Consider the following 13,253-nt stretch of genomic DNA (forward strand, 5'->3'; position numbering starts at 1 on the left):
TGAGATCATGTGAGGCTCTGCTGCACTTGACTTCATTCTCACAAGAGACCAGGAGAACCAGACGTCCTCATAACCATACATGTCATAAAACAAAATATTCATAATTTCTCTAGATCAGTTCTTTTGACTTCACTCAACATTTAACCTTATTCCAGTATGAGGTGTAAATACACAAAATCTAAGAAGTAAGAAGTGTGAAATATTTAGTTGGTTTTGCCCTCCTGTGTGAACACAGTCCTTTCTCCATGCTTCTCCTTGTGTCAAGCTCTGTGTTCCCCATGCATCCAGTTGTGGATTTGCTTCCTCAGGGCTGATTTCTGGCAGGTGCTCAGTTTGAACTCTGTTACCTCTTCAAAACTAATTTTAATTTTTTTGTATGTCACAGGCTTGAGCTCCGTGCCTGGGCATTGTCTCTGACCTCTTCAGCTCAAGGCTACCACCCTACCCCTTGAGCCACAGCCCCACTACAAGTTTTCCAGAGGTTAATTGGGGATAATAGTCTCATGGACTCTCCTGCCTGGGCTGGGTTTGAACCTTGATCTTCAGTCTCAGCCTCCTGAGTAGCTAGGATTACAGGTGTGAGCCATTGTATCTGGCCTAATTTTAATTTTTAATAAACTTGATACAGGGTGTAGTAAGATTGATTTCTTCCTTCCTTCCTTCCTTCTTTCCTTTATTCCTTTCCTTCCTTGCTTCTTTCCTTCTCTCCCTCAATTCGTTCCTTCCCTTCCTGCTTCCCATCTCTCCTTTGAATTTCTTTCTTCCTCACTCTTCTCTTTCCTTCCTTCCTACATTCTTTCCTTCCTTTCTTCTTTTTTTTGTTTTTATTTTCCTTTTTTTCTTCTTTGTTGGTTATGGGGCTTGAACTCTGGGCCTGGGCATTCTCTGCCCCTGAGTTCTTTAGCTCAAGACTACTGCTGAACCACTCAAGCCACAGGCCCACTTATGGTTTTCTGGTGGTTAATTGGAAATAAGAGTCACACATACTTCTGTACCCTGAGTTGGCTTTGAACCATAATCCTCAGATCCCAGCCCCATGAGTCGCTAGGATTATAGTCATGAGCCACCTGCCCCTGGATTTCTCTCTGTCATACCTTTTCTCTGTCTTTCTGTTTTTCTATCTGCCTTCCTTCTTTCTTACTGCCATTCTTTCTGCCGTTCCTTCCTTTATTCCTCTCTCTCATTTTTCTTTCTCCCTTCTTTCTTTCATGCCTTCTCTTTTTCTCTCATTCTCTTTTCCTTCCTTTCTTCTTCCTTTCCTTACTCCCTTTCTTATCTTCTTATTTTCTTTCTATCTTTCTTTCCTATTTTCCTTTTGTATTTTCTGTCCTTCCTTCTGTCTTTCTTTCACTCATTATTTTTATGATTTTTGGTTGCTCATGGAATGTGAAATCTGGGATTGGGCGCTGCCCCTTAGCTCTTCAGCTCAAGGCTACCTACCTCGTCAGCCATAGCACCACTTCCATGTTTCTAGTGGTTAACAGGAGATAAGAGTCTCATGAACTTTATTGGCCTCCCCCCTCTATTTCTCTCTCTCTCTTTCCCTTTCTCTCTCTCTTCCATTCCTCAAGCTAAAAATAGTCAGAATTGACAAAGAAGTTCATTTCATATCAATAAAAGACATTTGTATCAAGAAAAATCTAACCTCTCTGAAGATTTATACATCAAGATATCCAAGGATGTCAAGTAAGTACTACTGGATACACAGACCTGAACACAGTAGGAGGAGTCTTCAATATTCACCATGACATAGTTCTTTCCGGAAGAAAAGCAACGAAGAATCCTCAGATTTAAATGATACTATGTGCAAAGCCACCTTAAACACATCTATGCACTATTTCATCTAACAAACATGTAGTACGCATCTTCTCAGAAACCCGTGGAACTTTCTTCCAAATAGACCATATTCTAGGGCTTAGGACGCCAACAATTGTTATCAGACTCAGGCAGACAGCATTCTTTGGATTGGGGAGCATACAGTGTGACCTCCCAGTTCTGCACCCAACAAAGCCCTCACAACTGGGAAGCATGCTTAAGAATCCCTCAGGTGGGCACAAAGAATAGTTCTACATCACTCTACAAATCCTGACCCAGCTTGCAGCATGGCTAACACAATTGCATACCAATTCTATTGTAATCTCCATTCTTTTTTTTTTGCCAGTCCTGGGCTTGGGCTCAGGGCCTGAGCACTGTCCTTGAACTTTCTCAAGGCTAGAGCTCTACCACTTGAGTCTCAGCACCACTTCTGGCTTTTTTCTATGTATGTGGTACCGAGGAATCAAACCCGGGTCTTCATGCATGCTAGGCAAGCACTTTAACCACTAGGCCAAACTCCCGGCCCTGTAATCTCCATTCTTAAGATATGCTCATACCATCTACTACATATAGGAACTCTAGTATTTGTCTTTCTCCCTTACATAATTGTAGAACAATTATTTAAGACAATTCTTTCCAGATCCTTTCTTATCCATAAGAAACCATTTTTTTCATTTCTCAACTGCTCTCCCAGAATTTTTACTAACCTTTCTCTATTTTTCATTGACTATACCCCTCATTTACATTTGAACCTCTCACCTCTAGGCTGTTCAGTACTGGATGGAAAATTCCCTTCACCCATCCAGAGTCACCATAATGGCTGCAAAAACCTAGGGGACTTTGACCTTAGCACAGATAGAATGTCCTGTCACCATGGGTTTAGTCCAGTCCTCTCAGGAAGGTGTTGTGGGTTGGTGGTGGAATCAGGCAGGACAGAATGTGTAGCAGCAGTCTCATCTCTCAGCAGGTCCAGTGGAGTGTCACACCTTTGGCTGGGTCCCCTGCAAATTTCTGCACAGACTGGTTAAAGGAGCTAAACCTAAGGCCTAACTTTGGTGAATTCTCCCAATGATTTCCTGGTTGCTTTACCTGAGCACACTTATTTTTGCAGATTGGCACCCCATTTGTTTTTAGGACAGTAGAGGGTTGAGATTTCAAAGTAATAACAGGGTAACAACTTTTAGTAACATGATTTCCTTCAAACGAGGCTGGAATTCCCTAGACAGGTATAGAAAACTTGAACCTGTGGCCATTTCCTGTAAGTGTAGTTTCCACTCTCACATATCTGCTACTACTCTTTCCCATGCCTCTAACTTATTCTGTCTTATTTTTCAAAAATGACTCTGGTCCCTTCATCTTAAGCTGGTTTATGGGCAAAGATCCATCTTCTGTAACTTCTTCAAGCTGACTGAGGGACGTTGTCTCTATACCTAGCGAGGGACCCCAAAAGTTTAGCCTATTTTACCAAGAGGTTGCCAAGATTACATATCAGGAGCAATATTTTACTCCAAATTGGAGATCATATAAAACATTTAACAACTGCACAAACCTTTTCTTTGGCTACATCAATGTAGTTTACTTAGCACCCATCAGCAAAGGCATTTTCTTGATTATCTGGGGATCTTAACCTCTGGGACCCTAACAAGGCTTCAGTTATCAGTGTAGGCCTGAACAGATCAATATGGACACAGTCTTAGGTCCACAAACTTCTTTCCTGAATTCTGTGGTTGGTGTCAAATCAGACTTTGCTCAGTTGGAGCTTTGAGCAAACACAGGGTTCAGGATTGTAAACTACCCACTATTACAGATGACTGACAAGTTCCTGCCCAGTTATGGAGGAAATGGACATGGACATTAGTAAGGCATGTTTACAAACTATTCTATAACCTCCTGGCTCTGATTAATTTTGAATGGCCAGGAACAAGTGACTCTAGGATCTGACACTATAAGCAGTGGCTTACTGCATCTGGATGATTCATTTCTTTTGTCCCAGTAGTGTCTTTCCACACAGGGATTAATGTCCCATTTGTTTTCTACTTGGTTGGTTGCTGGACTTGAACTCAGGGCCTGAATACTGTCCCTCAGCTCTCCAGCTCAAGGCTAGCAATATGCCAATTTGAGCTCCAACGCAACTCTGCCTCACTATCCCTCTGCTGCTAGATTAGACACCACAGTCTCACAGGGACTTTGCTTTGTCTTGGCCAGCTCAGAACTGCAGCTTTCAGATTAATGAATCCTACAAAAGGCCACTTTACTCCAATCAGAAGCAACAAGGTAGTCAACTAAAAAATAGTCTCTAAGCATGATCTTCCCTGGAACATGGTAATGGCCAAAATTACATCTGAATAAGGATTGCTGTCCTTCTATGTGGGCCTGCCGGAAATTGCCGTAAAGAAACTTGCAACAGCAAGCTGAAATAGCAATTAAACAATCATTTTGGTAGTCCTAATTTTCCTTTTTTTTCTTTCTTGAAACAAGCATTTAGGACAACAGCATTTTCAAATTTTATTCAGAAACCCATTTCAAATTTTCTTTAAAACTTTTATGAAGTTTGCTTAAACAGTTAACACTTTAGCCTTTATTTGCATTTGAAAAACCTTTAAGGGCTCAAGGCACTCCATTTTCCTCCAGGCCTCCTTTTAGAAAAGGCATTTTTTTCTCTCTGCAGTTTAGGTTACTGCCTAGAAATCCAACAACAGTTTAAACTCAAATAAGTTTTCTCTAATGCAAGAACAACAAACAACATCAGTGCACCAAAAGTCCAGATTTAGTTTCCTTATTTTTCTAAAATACATTGAGTTGCAATCCAGTATCATGAAACCAAATCATAAGGAAGTAAACATTTAAACATTCCTTTTAAAACCCTTTTCCCCAATTTAATATATTTTAGGGAGCAGTTTAAGGAATACTAATCACATCACCTATATTTATCATCAGATTTTCAGTGTCAGTTTGCAAGGAAAAAGATAGGATGAAGATGGTCCACTCTGCCCATCTGACCAGGTTTAGATGAACAGCCTTTGTGCCAGCTATCTTTCAGCATGCCTGGACCCTCCTGTCGCTGCCCGCAGCAATGACACGTCACTTCGGAGTAGTACTGGGAATGATCACAGACTCGAATCGCTGCAAGCAGAGGTCGTTTATTTTTCTCTCCTTTCTCCTCTGCCTCTCTCCTGTCTCCTCTCTCTTCTCTGTCTCCTCTTCCTTCTCTGTCTTCTCTCCCTTCTTCGTCTTCTTCTCTCTCCTCCCCGCAAACCCCACACTATTTATATCCTTAAGCAGCCAATCACAGTAAAGGTCATCTGCAAAGCAGCAAACAAACTTGGAAGAAATCCAGCGATCCACTCTATTCACAAGCACGGGAAAAACAAATCAACAAATGCAAAGAAACTTCCTGGTCAACAAGTACTGACTCATTAGCGAGCTGCCAGGTGTCAACTTATAATCTTACTTCCTCAGGAGGCTGAAAGCAATGGTCTCCAACATCTCCCCCTTTTTTATTTTAGAAAAGAAAAGAAAAGAAAGGAAAAAAAAGGATAAGACCTAGGATATGTGGGGCTACCATCATATCAGATTGACTGTGCCTGTCTTAGGTGTCTCCAAGCTCGTTAGTCTTCTTACCTGTCATGGGATCACCAAGTACTCTTTACTTGGCTCCTGTCTTAGGTTGATAGGCTAACAACTGGGACTTACCTGTCTCTGACTACCAGCCGTCCATTTAAGCAAGCCAGACCTGAGGGAAATCACCTGTTTCCATGGCAGCAAACACCTGTCGTATCAGCATTTGCTGTCTATGTTGACTTTGCATTATTTTACACAAACAGTATAGACATATTACAATTATAACACATAAAAACTAACCCAAGCCAATCAATCCTGCCCACCTTTGACCAAATCCCAAAACAGTCTCAAATAAACATGACCAATCACCCAAGGTCGGAATATCAATATATGTCCAATTATTTGTGTATGTAGAGAGGCCGTCAAGTTATCAACTTGAGCATTCTATGTTATGTCCAAGTTCAAACTCCAGAATAGGCAGCTACACAAGAGGTGCTTATCACCTGCTCCGCAATATTCAATTGTTCTTGCGATGAGTCAACTCGTTGACTAAGCATAACAATTCCAGTCCTCAGTTGGATTTTGATAAAAGATGACTGAGCCACAAAATTAGCTCTTGAGGATCCTTGACATCCAGTTCAGGAGGGTGGCCAAGTTTGTTCAGGTTCCCAGCAGTGTGGTCCTCAGCAATGTTGACAGGGTCATGTATCGTTGCCCTGTGGATTCATTCCAGGAACCGTACTCGTGCTAAGTAGAAGAGCCTTCATCTTGACCAACATGCTTCTGAGGAGCCTCCACCGTCTGACGTATCAGTCTCTCCGGCACCCAAATGGGACTGTCAGCATCCTGTGGAAAAACACAAACTCTTCCTCGTCCCCACATGAGGACAGGATCTGGTCCTTTCCAGTTTCCAGAGAGAATATCTTTCCACAATACTAAAGGTTTATGACTTCTAGAAGGATTAAATTGTCTATCTCCTGCAGAACGTCCTTCAGCATCAAGAGTTAAAAATTTTAAAGTAAAAAGAGCTATAGCAAGTCTATCCTTGGGAGTCTTCCAATCCCCCCCCCTTTTGTTTTAAAAGCAATAATTTTAATGTCTGATGTGCATGCTCTACTATCCCCTGTGCTTAAGGATTGTAAGGAATACTTGTTCTATGAACAATATTTAAGTTGCACAAAATTGAATAAAGGAAGCAGATGTATATGCCAGACCATTGTCTGTTTTTATACTTTTAGGCATCCCCATTGCTGCACATGCATGCATCACATGAGATATGACATCCTTAACCTTTTCTCCAGCATGCGAGGAAGCAAATATGAATCCAGAAAAAGTATCAATAAATACATGCACATACTGCAGAGTACCAAAGCTAGGCACATGAGTAACATCCATTTGCCAAATATGATTGGGTTGTAAACCTCCTGGATTTATACCCAGATGAGCTACTGGAAGGGAGGGCGCACACGTTTGACATTGTCTAACAATCATTCTGGCTTGCTCTTTTGTAATATTAAAGCGCTGTTTAAGGGTCATACTATTAACATGGAATTGAGAATGAAAGTGTGTAGCCTGTTCCATTACTGAAAAAATGAAGATGGTTTTTGCAGCCAAGTCAGCTGATTTCCTTTACTTAACGGACCTGGCAATCCCATGTGAGCTCATACATGCCCAATAAAAACAGGATCACTACATTTCCACAAAATTTTTTGAATCTGGAAAAACATAGAAAAGGCGGGAGTTTGTGGTGAAATAGGTCCAGCAGTTTCCAGGGAAGGAAAAAGCTGAACAATATACAAGCTATCAGAAAAAAATATGTAAAGGAACATAAGGATAGTGTTGTAAGGCTACAATGATAGACTCCAATTCTACTAATTGAGAGGACTTATGAGGGGTAACATGTGTAAGTACAGCATTTTCAGTAACCACAGCAGCAGTGCCAAGAGAAGATCCATCTGTAAATACTGTCAAAGCCTTTGGGATGGGATTCTTTTTAAGTATAGTGGGAAATATAACGGGATGTTCTAAACAGAATGATAATAAACTAGATTTTGGAGGATGATTATCAAAGTAGGCTTGAGTAGAGCATCGTGTAATGGCCCATTCATTGGTATTTCCGATTAAATATTCCAATTGTTGAAATGTATAAGGGGTAATAATTTTACAAGGATGAACTCCAAAAACCTTAAGGGAGGTATAAGGGCTTGCATAATTAATTCAGCTATCATAGATGGATAAGGCATAATTACTTTCTTTGGGGAGGTTGAAAAATGGACCCACAAAAGAGGACCCTCTTGCCAGAAAACTCCGGTAGGTGTATAAGCAGAAGAAATTACAATAAACATGAGTTCTTTAGAAAAATCAATACGATCACAATGAGCTGTTTCGATAGCTTTTTCTACAAGAAGCAGGGCTTCTCTTCCTTCTGGAGTAAGCTCCCTAGGAGACAAGGGATCAGGATCCCCTCATAATATCTCAAATAAGGGTTTAAGTTGTCCTGTAGATAGCCCAAGGAGGGACGTAGCAAATTGATATCCCCTAAGAGATGTTGAAAATCATTTAAAGTAATCAATTTATCTTTAGCAATTTGAATTTTCTGTGGCTTAATACATGTACCCATAATTTAATATCCCAAATAAAGAATGGAAGGACCTGATTGTACCTTTTCCTCAGCTATATGAAGTCCATGACTCTTTAACATATCCGACATCAAGCCAAAAATTTGTAAAAGTAAATTTAAATTGAGGTGTGCTAATAAAACATCATCCATATAATGTATTACCATTACGTCAGGATAGCTTTTTCTAAGGGGCTTAATGGCTGCATCAACATACACCTGACAGATTGTGGGCCTGTTAGCCATACCCTGAGATAGGACTTTCCATTGAAATCTTTGACAAGGACCTTCTTTGTTTATAGTGGGTACTGAAAAGGTAAACCTTGGAACATCCTCAGGATGTAATGGAATAGAAAAAAAGCAATTCTTAATATCAATAGCAATAATTTGATATTCTTTTGGAATGGCTACAGGATTAGGGAGGCCAGGTTGCAAGGAACCCATAAGTTGCATAGAATTATTAATGACCCTTAGATCATGAAGAAGTCACCATTTCCCAGATTTCTTTTTTATTACAAAAATAGGGGAATTCCAAGGAGAAGTAGAAGGCTCAATGTGGCCAGCTTGCAATTGCTCTTGTACTAACTTTTGGGCTGCTTGGAGTTTCTCCTTTGACAAGGGCCACTGAGGGACCCAAATAGGATTATTAGATTTCCAGGTTATTTTTAATGGTGATTTCACAGTGGCCCTTAATGAAAAGGATAACCAGCTCCACAGTGGTCATTTTTCTTGGTTATGGTTAGAGGATGAGGATTTCCTTGAAGTTTTCCTAGACCTTTCCCTTCCAGGTAACCCTGCTTGTGCATCATTGTCCAGGCTCTCTTACCTGGTATATGTCCTGATTCAGGTTTTGCCATCCAGGATTCTTTGTCTTCATTGACAGGTTCTGTGGTCAGATGTACTCCCATTTCCTGCAATACATCTCTGTCCCACAACGTGATAGGCAATGATGCCAACACATAAGGTTGAAAAGTACCTTTATGTCCCTCCCCATCCTGCCAGTATAAAACTTGAGCACTCCGATCAGGACTTTGCGAAAATCCTAACCCCCTCAGCGTGCAATCAGCCTTCTGAAGAGGCCATTGCTTAGGCCAATGTTGAGCATTGATAATGGATATGTCTGCCCCAGTATCAAGGAGACCCTCAATGGTCATTCCTTGCACAAGTAATTTGAGCAGAGGCCTTTTTGAACAATCCTGCACCCAATAAACCATTTGTTCTTTTCCAGTTGACCCAAATCCCCTGGATTCCCTATTTTGAGGCATACTCTTAAAATTTTTATGCATACTTGGAAGTAAGATTAATTGGGCTATTCTATCTCCTGGACTGATGACTGAGATACCACGGGGAGAACTTACCATAATTTTAATTTCACCTGTATAATCACAATCTATAACCCCTGGAAGGATATGAAGGCCAGAAAGGGTAAGTGAACTACGACCAAGAAGTAAGCCTACTGAATTTGGAGGGAGAGGCCCTGACACCCCTGAAGGAATTAATTGAACTCCCATCTCAGGTGTTAATACGAGTCGGGAGGTGGAGCAGAGGTCCAATCCTTCTCTGCCTGAGGTTCTCGGACGAGGGAGTCAATGGAAAGAAGGGGTTGTGATGAGGAATGGTCTGGATTGTACCTGGAGTATGGTGCACTGGCATCTCCATAGCCCCGTACATTTGTGGGCCCCGAGGCAAAGGGCCCCACATTCCGTTTTTTGACCCCTGTCCATTCCCCAGGCTCCTGTCAAAATCAGTGACAGATCTACACTCATTAGCCCAATGTTTACCTCTTCTACACTTTGGACAGATCCCTGGCACTGAGGACTTTTCTGTCTTTACCACTGAAGCTTGTTGGAGCCCTTTACTAGGACATTGATTCTTAAAATGTCCCGGTTGGCCGCAGTGAAAACAAGTTCTTTGTCTAGCTCCCCCTGCTGGGTCTAAGGGAAGCACACCCCTCATGGCTGCCGCAATCACCTGTCCTGTGACCACTGCATTATTAATGTCCCTACAGACTTTTATGTAAACTGATAAATCCTTCTTCCCTTTCCATGGTCTTATGGCAGCTTGACACCACTTGTTTGCATTTTCAAATGCCAGCTGAAGTATTAATGGCATCGCAGTGTCAGCGTCGCCAAAGATGCAAGTGTTTGAATGAGTCTATCTACAAAATCTGCATAAGGCTCATTAGGTCCCTGATGAACCTTTGAGAGATTACCTTGTAAATCACCAGAACCTTGTAAGGTCTTCCATGCTCTGGTAGCTGCGGTAACAATCTGCGCATATGTTCCTGGTTTATACTGAAGCTGGGCCTGTAATGCGGCATACTGACCCTCTCCTGGAAGCATCTCAATATTTCTTTGTGGGAAACTGGCCGCAGCATTTCTACGTGCCGTTTCTAAAGATAACTCCTGCCAGCCAGTCTTCCAAATCAAATATTGTCCTCCACTCAGCACTGCCTTACATAATTTTTTCCAATCATTGGGAAACAAATTTAAATTTACCAATGAGCCTAACATACTAATAGTGAAAGGCGCCTGGGGTCCATAAGCCATAACGGATTCCTTTAGCTGCTTAACGGTTCTAAAGTCTATTGGTTGGTGAAATCTTGCCTGATTTTGATCCTCAAACACTGGAAAACCCCACTCATCCCTCATTTCTAGCGCGTCTACTCTTAGCTAACTTGCTGACAGATCGGAGGAGGCGGGCTGTTGGCTCCTCCCACTGAGGCACAGACTGCTGAACTACGGGTGGTGGCCCCCTGTTGTGCAATCCCCCCCCCCAGCACAGGCTTTCTAAATCACTACCACTTAATTCTTCCTTTTCCTGTTTACTCAATTCTCTCTCATCTATCTCTCTGAGGGTCTCTGCGCTTCTTTCCACCTGTTGTTTAACTCTTTGTTTGGACGAAAGCAAGCACTCCCGGATAAGTTGCCACATAATAAATGTTCCTCGCGGGAGGTCTCCCTGTCTTAGCACTTTTTTAAAATCTAATTTATGTAAATCCCACTGTGGTACATTAAGAAGTCCTTCATTCAAAACCCAGGGACTTACTTTCGCTATGGTATCCACATAAGCCTTAACCGTGGATTCCTTTACAACAGTACCATTAACTTTAAATCTCATATGACTCTAACCATCTGGTCCTTGGAGACTTCTGAACCCATTATTCACATTTAACAACTGCACAAACCTTTTCTTTGACTACAACATCCGGTTTTTGGAATCTCCTGAACCCACTATTCCCGGTTCTTTACCGAACCCGTTATTCCCGGTTCTTTACCGAACCCGTTATTCCCAGTTCTTTACCGAACCCCTTATTCCCGGTTCTTTACCAAACCCCTTATTGCTGGTTCTTTACCGAACCCCTTTTTCCCGGTTCTTTACCGAACCCCTTATTGCCTAGCCCTCTCCGCTCTGGCCAGAGACTTCCGCGAGGTTCCTCAGTTTCCTCACTGTGCTGAAGTGACCTGCGCTTCGGAGGTGGACTGGGAATGACTATTGCCTCGCCCTCCGCGAGGTTCCTCAGTTTCGCCACCATGCCGAAGTGCGCTCCGGAGGTGGACTGGGAATGATTGTTGCCTCACCCTCCTCGAGGTTCCTCAGTACTTACCCACCATGCTGAAAAAACGATCCCCGTACCGGCCACCACTTGTCGCTGCCCAAGGCAACGACACGTCACTTTGGAGTAGTACTGGGAATGATCACAGACTTGAATCGCTGCAAGCAGAGGTCGTTTATTTCTCTCTCCTTTCTCCTCTGCCTCTCTCCTGTCTCCTCTCCCTTGTCCGTCTCCTCTCCCTTCTCTGTCTTCTCTCCCTTCTTCGTCTTCTTCTCTCTCCTCCCCACAAACCCCACACTATTTATATCCTTAAGCAGCCAATCACAGTAAAGGTCATCTGCAAAGCAGCAAACAAACCTGGAAGAAATCTAGCGATCCACTCTATTCACAAGCACGGAAAAAACAAAACAAATGCAAAGAAACTTCCTGGTCAACAAGTACTGACTCATTAGCGAGCTGCCAGGTGTCAACTTATAATCTTACTTCCTCAGGAGGCTGAAAGCAATGGTCTCCAACAACCTCCCTCATGGCTTTTTCCACTATGGGAACCCAGAGCTACACCTTTACCAGATCACCTCTCACCCCCAAAGATGGTCACACAGGGCTATCCTAAGTTTTCCAGTCCTTTCTCTTGGCATTTGATTATCTAAACAATTTTAAAAGACAGACAAAGTTTCTGACACTGATAAAACAAATTCACATTTAAATTTTGATAATTATCTCCCAATTTTAAGTCAAAGAAATAAATTCCAAATTCCCTCTTGCCTCTGGGCTAAACAAGAGACAATGTTTACAATGTAAACAGCCCTATGCATTACAATACCAGATTTTTTTAAATGCAGTTTTCAGAATCTTTAGAAAGATCCTTTTTTTTTTTTTAAAGTAGTTCCTCTTTAAAACAAGGAATAATCCTTTCAGACATTGGAAGCATTCAAACCTAATAATTTTCTTGAAGTTTAGACTTAGATTTACCCAATTGCCTTTGTGTTTCAAGTATAAATTTATCCATTGTTTTACACAGCACACTGACAATTTAACCTTGAACATGTTCACTCTCACCCATTCACACACATTCATACTCAAAGATCTTAAATTAATGTCAGCTGTACATTTTCTGGTAGTTTACATGTCAACAGATTTTTTTCCAATTTTACTCTTGCTGGTGGCAACCAAGTTTTAAAACTAAGCTTTCTAACAAGGCCACTTAGGTGAAATTTATTTTCCAAGGATTGTTACAACTGCAGCCACCAGGGAGAAGCCATAGCATGCCTGAGACCCAGAAATGTTCAAAAATCACAAGGATCCATATTTAGGACTGGTATCAGTTTTGAAAAAAAATACAGACAAGACAAAAAACACCTAACAAAACAAGACAGAATCAGATACCTTTAAGTACCGCCAAATTTTGATGGCATGCCCGGCAGCAGTCAGTGAGGAAGACACCTCAGGGCCCTAAAAATCTCAGGGTGCGCCTCACCCGTGGAGACGTCCCTTCTCTGGCAGCCGGCTGGCCAAGGCCATCCTACCTCCAAAAACTGCATTCAGGAAGGCAAGAGTTTTTGATTTCCTTAACCTCCTTCCAGTGAGCTAGAGTCAAGTCCAGGTGGCTGGATGGGACATTGCCCATGGCTATCAGTCTCGTAAGTCTCTCAGTCCACAAAATGACAAGGGGTAAGACAATTCCAACAAAACAGAAAATACAAT

Source organism: Megascapheus bottae, chromosome 14 (assembly GCF_031878675.1).
Source record: "Megascapheus bottae isolate mThoBot1 chromosome 14, mThoBot2.hap1, whole genome shotgun sequence".
In the NCBI taxonomy this organism is placed as follows: domain Eukaryota; kingdom Metazoa; phylum Chordata; class Mammalia; order Rodentia; family Geomyidae; genus Megascapheus; species Megascapheus bottae.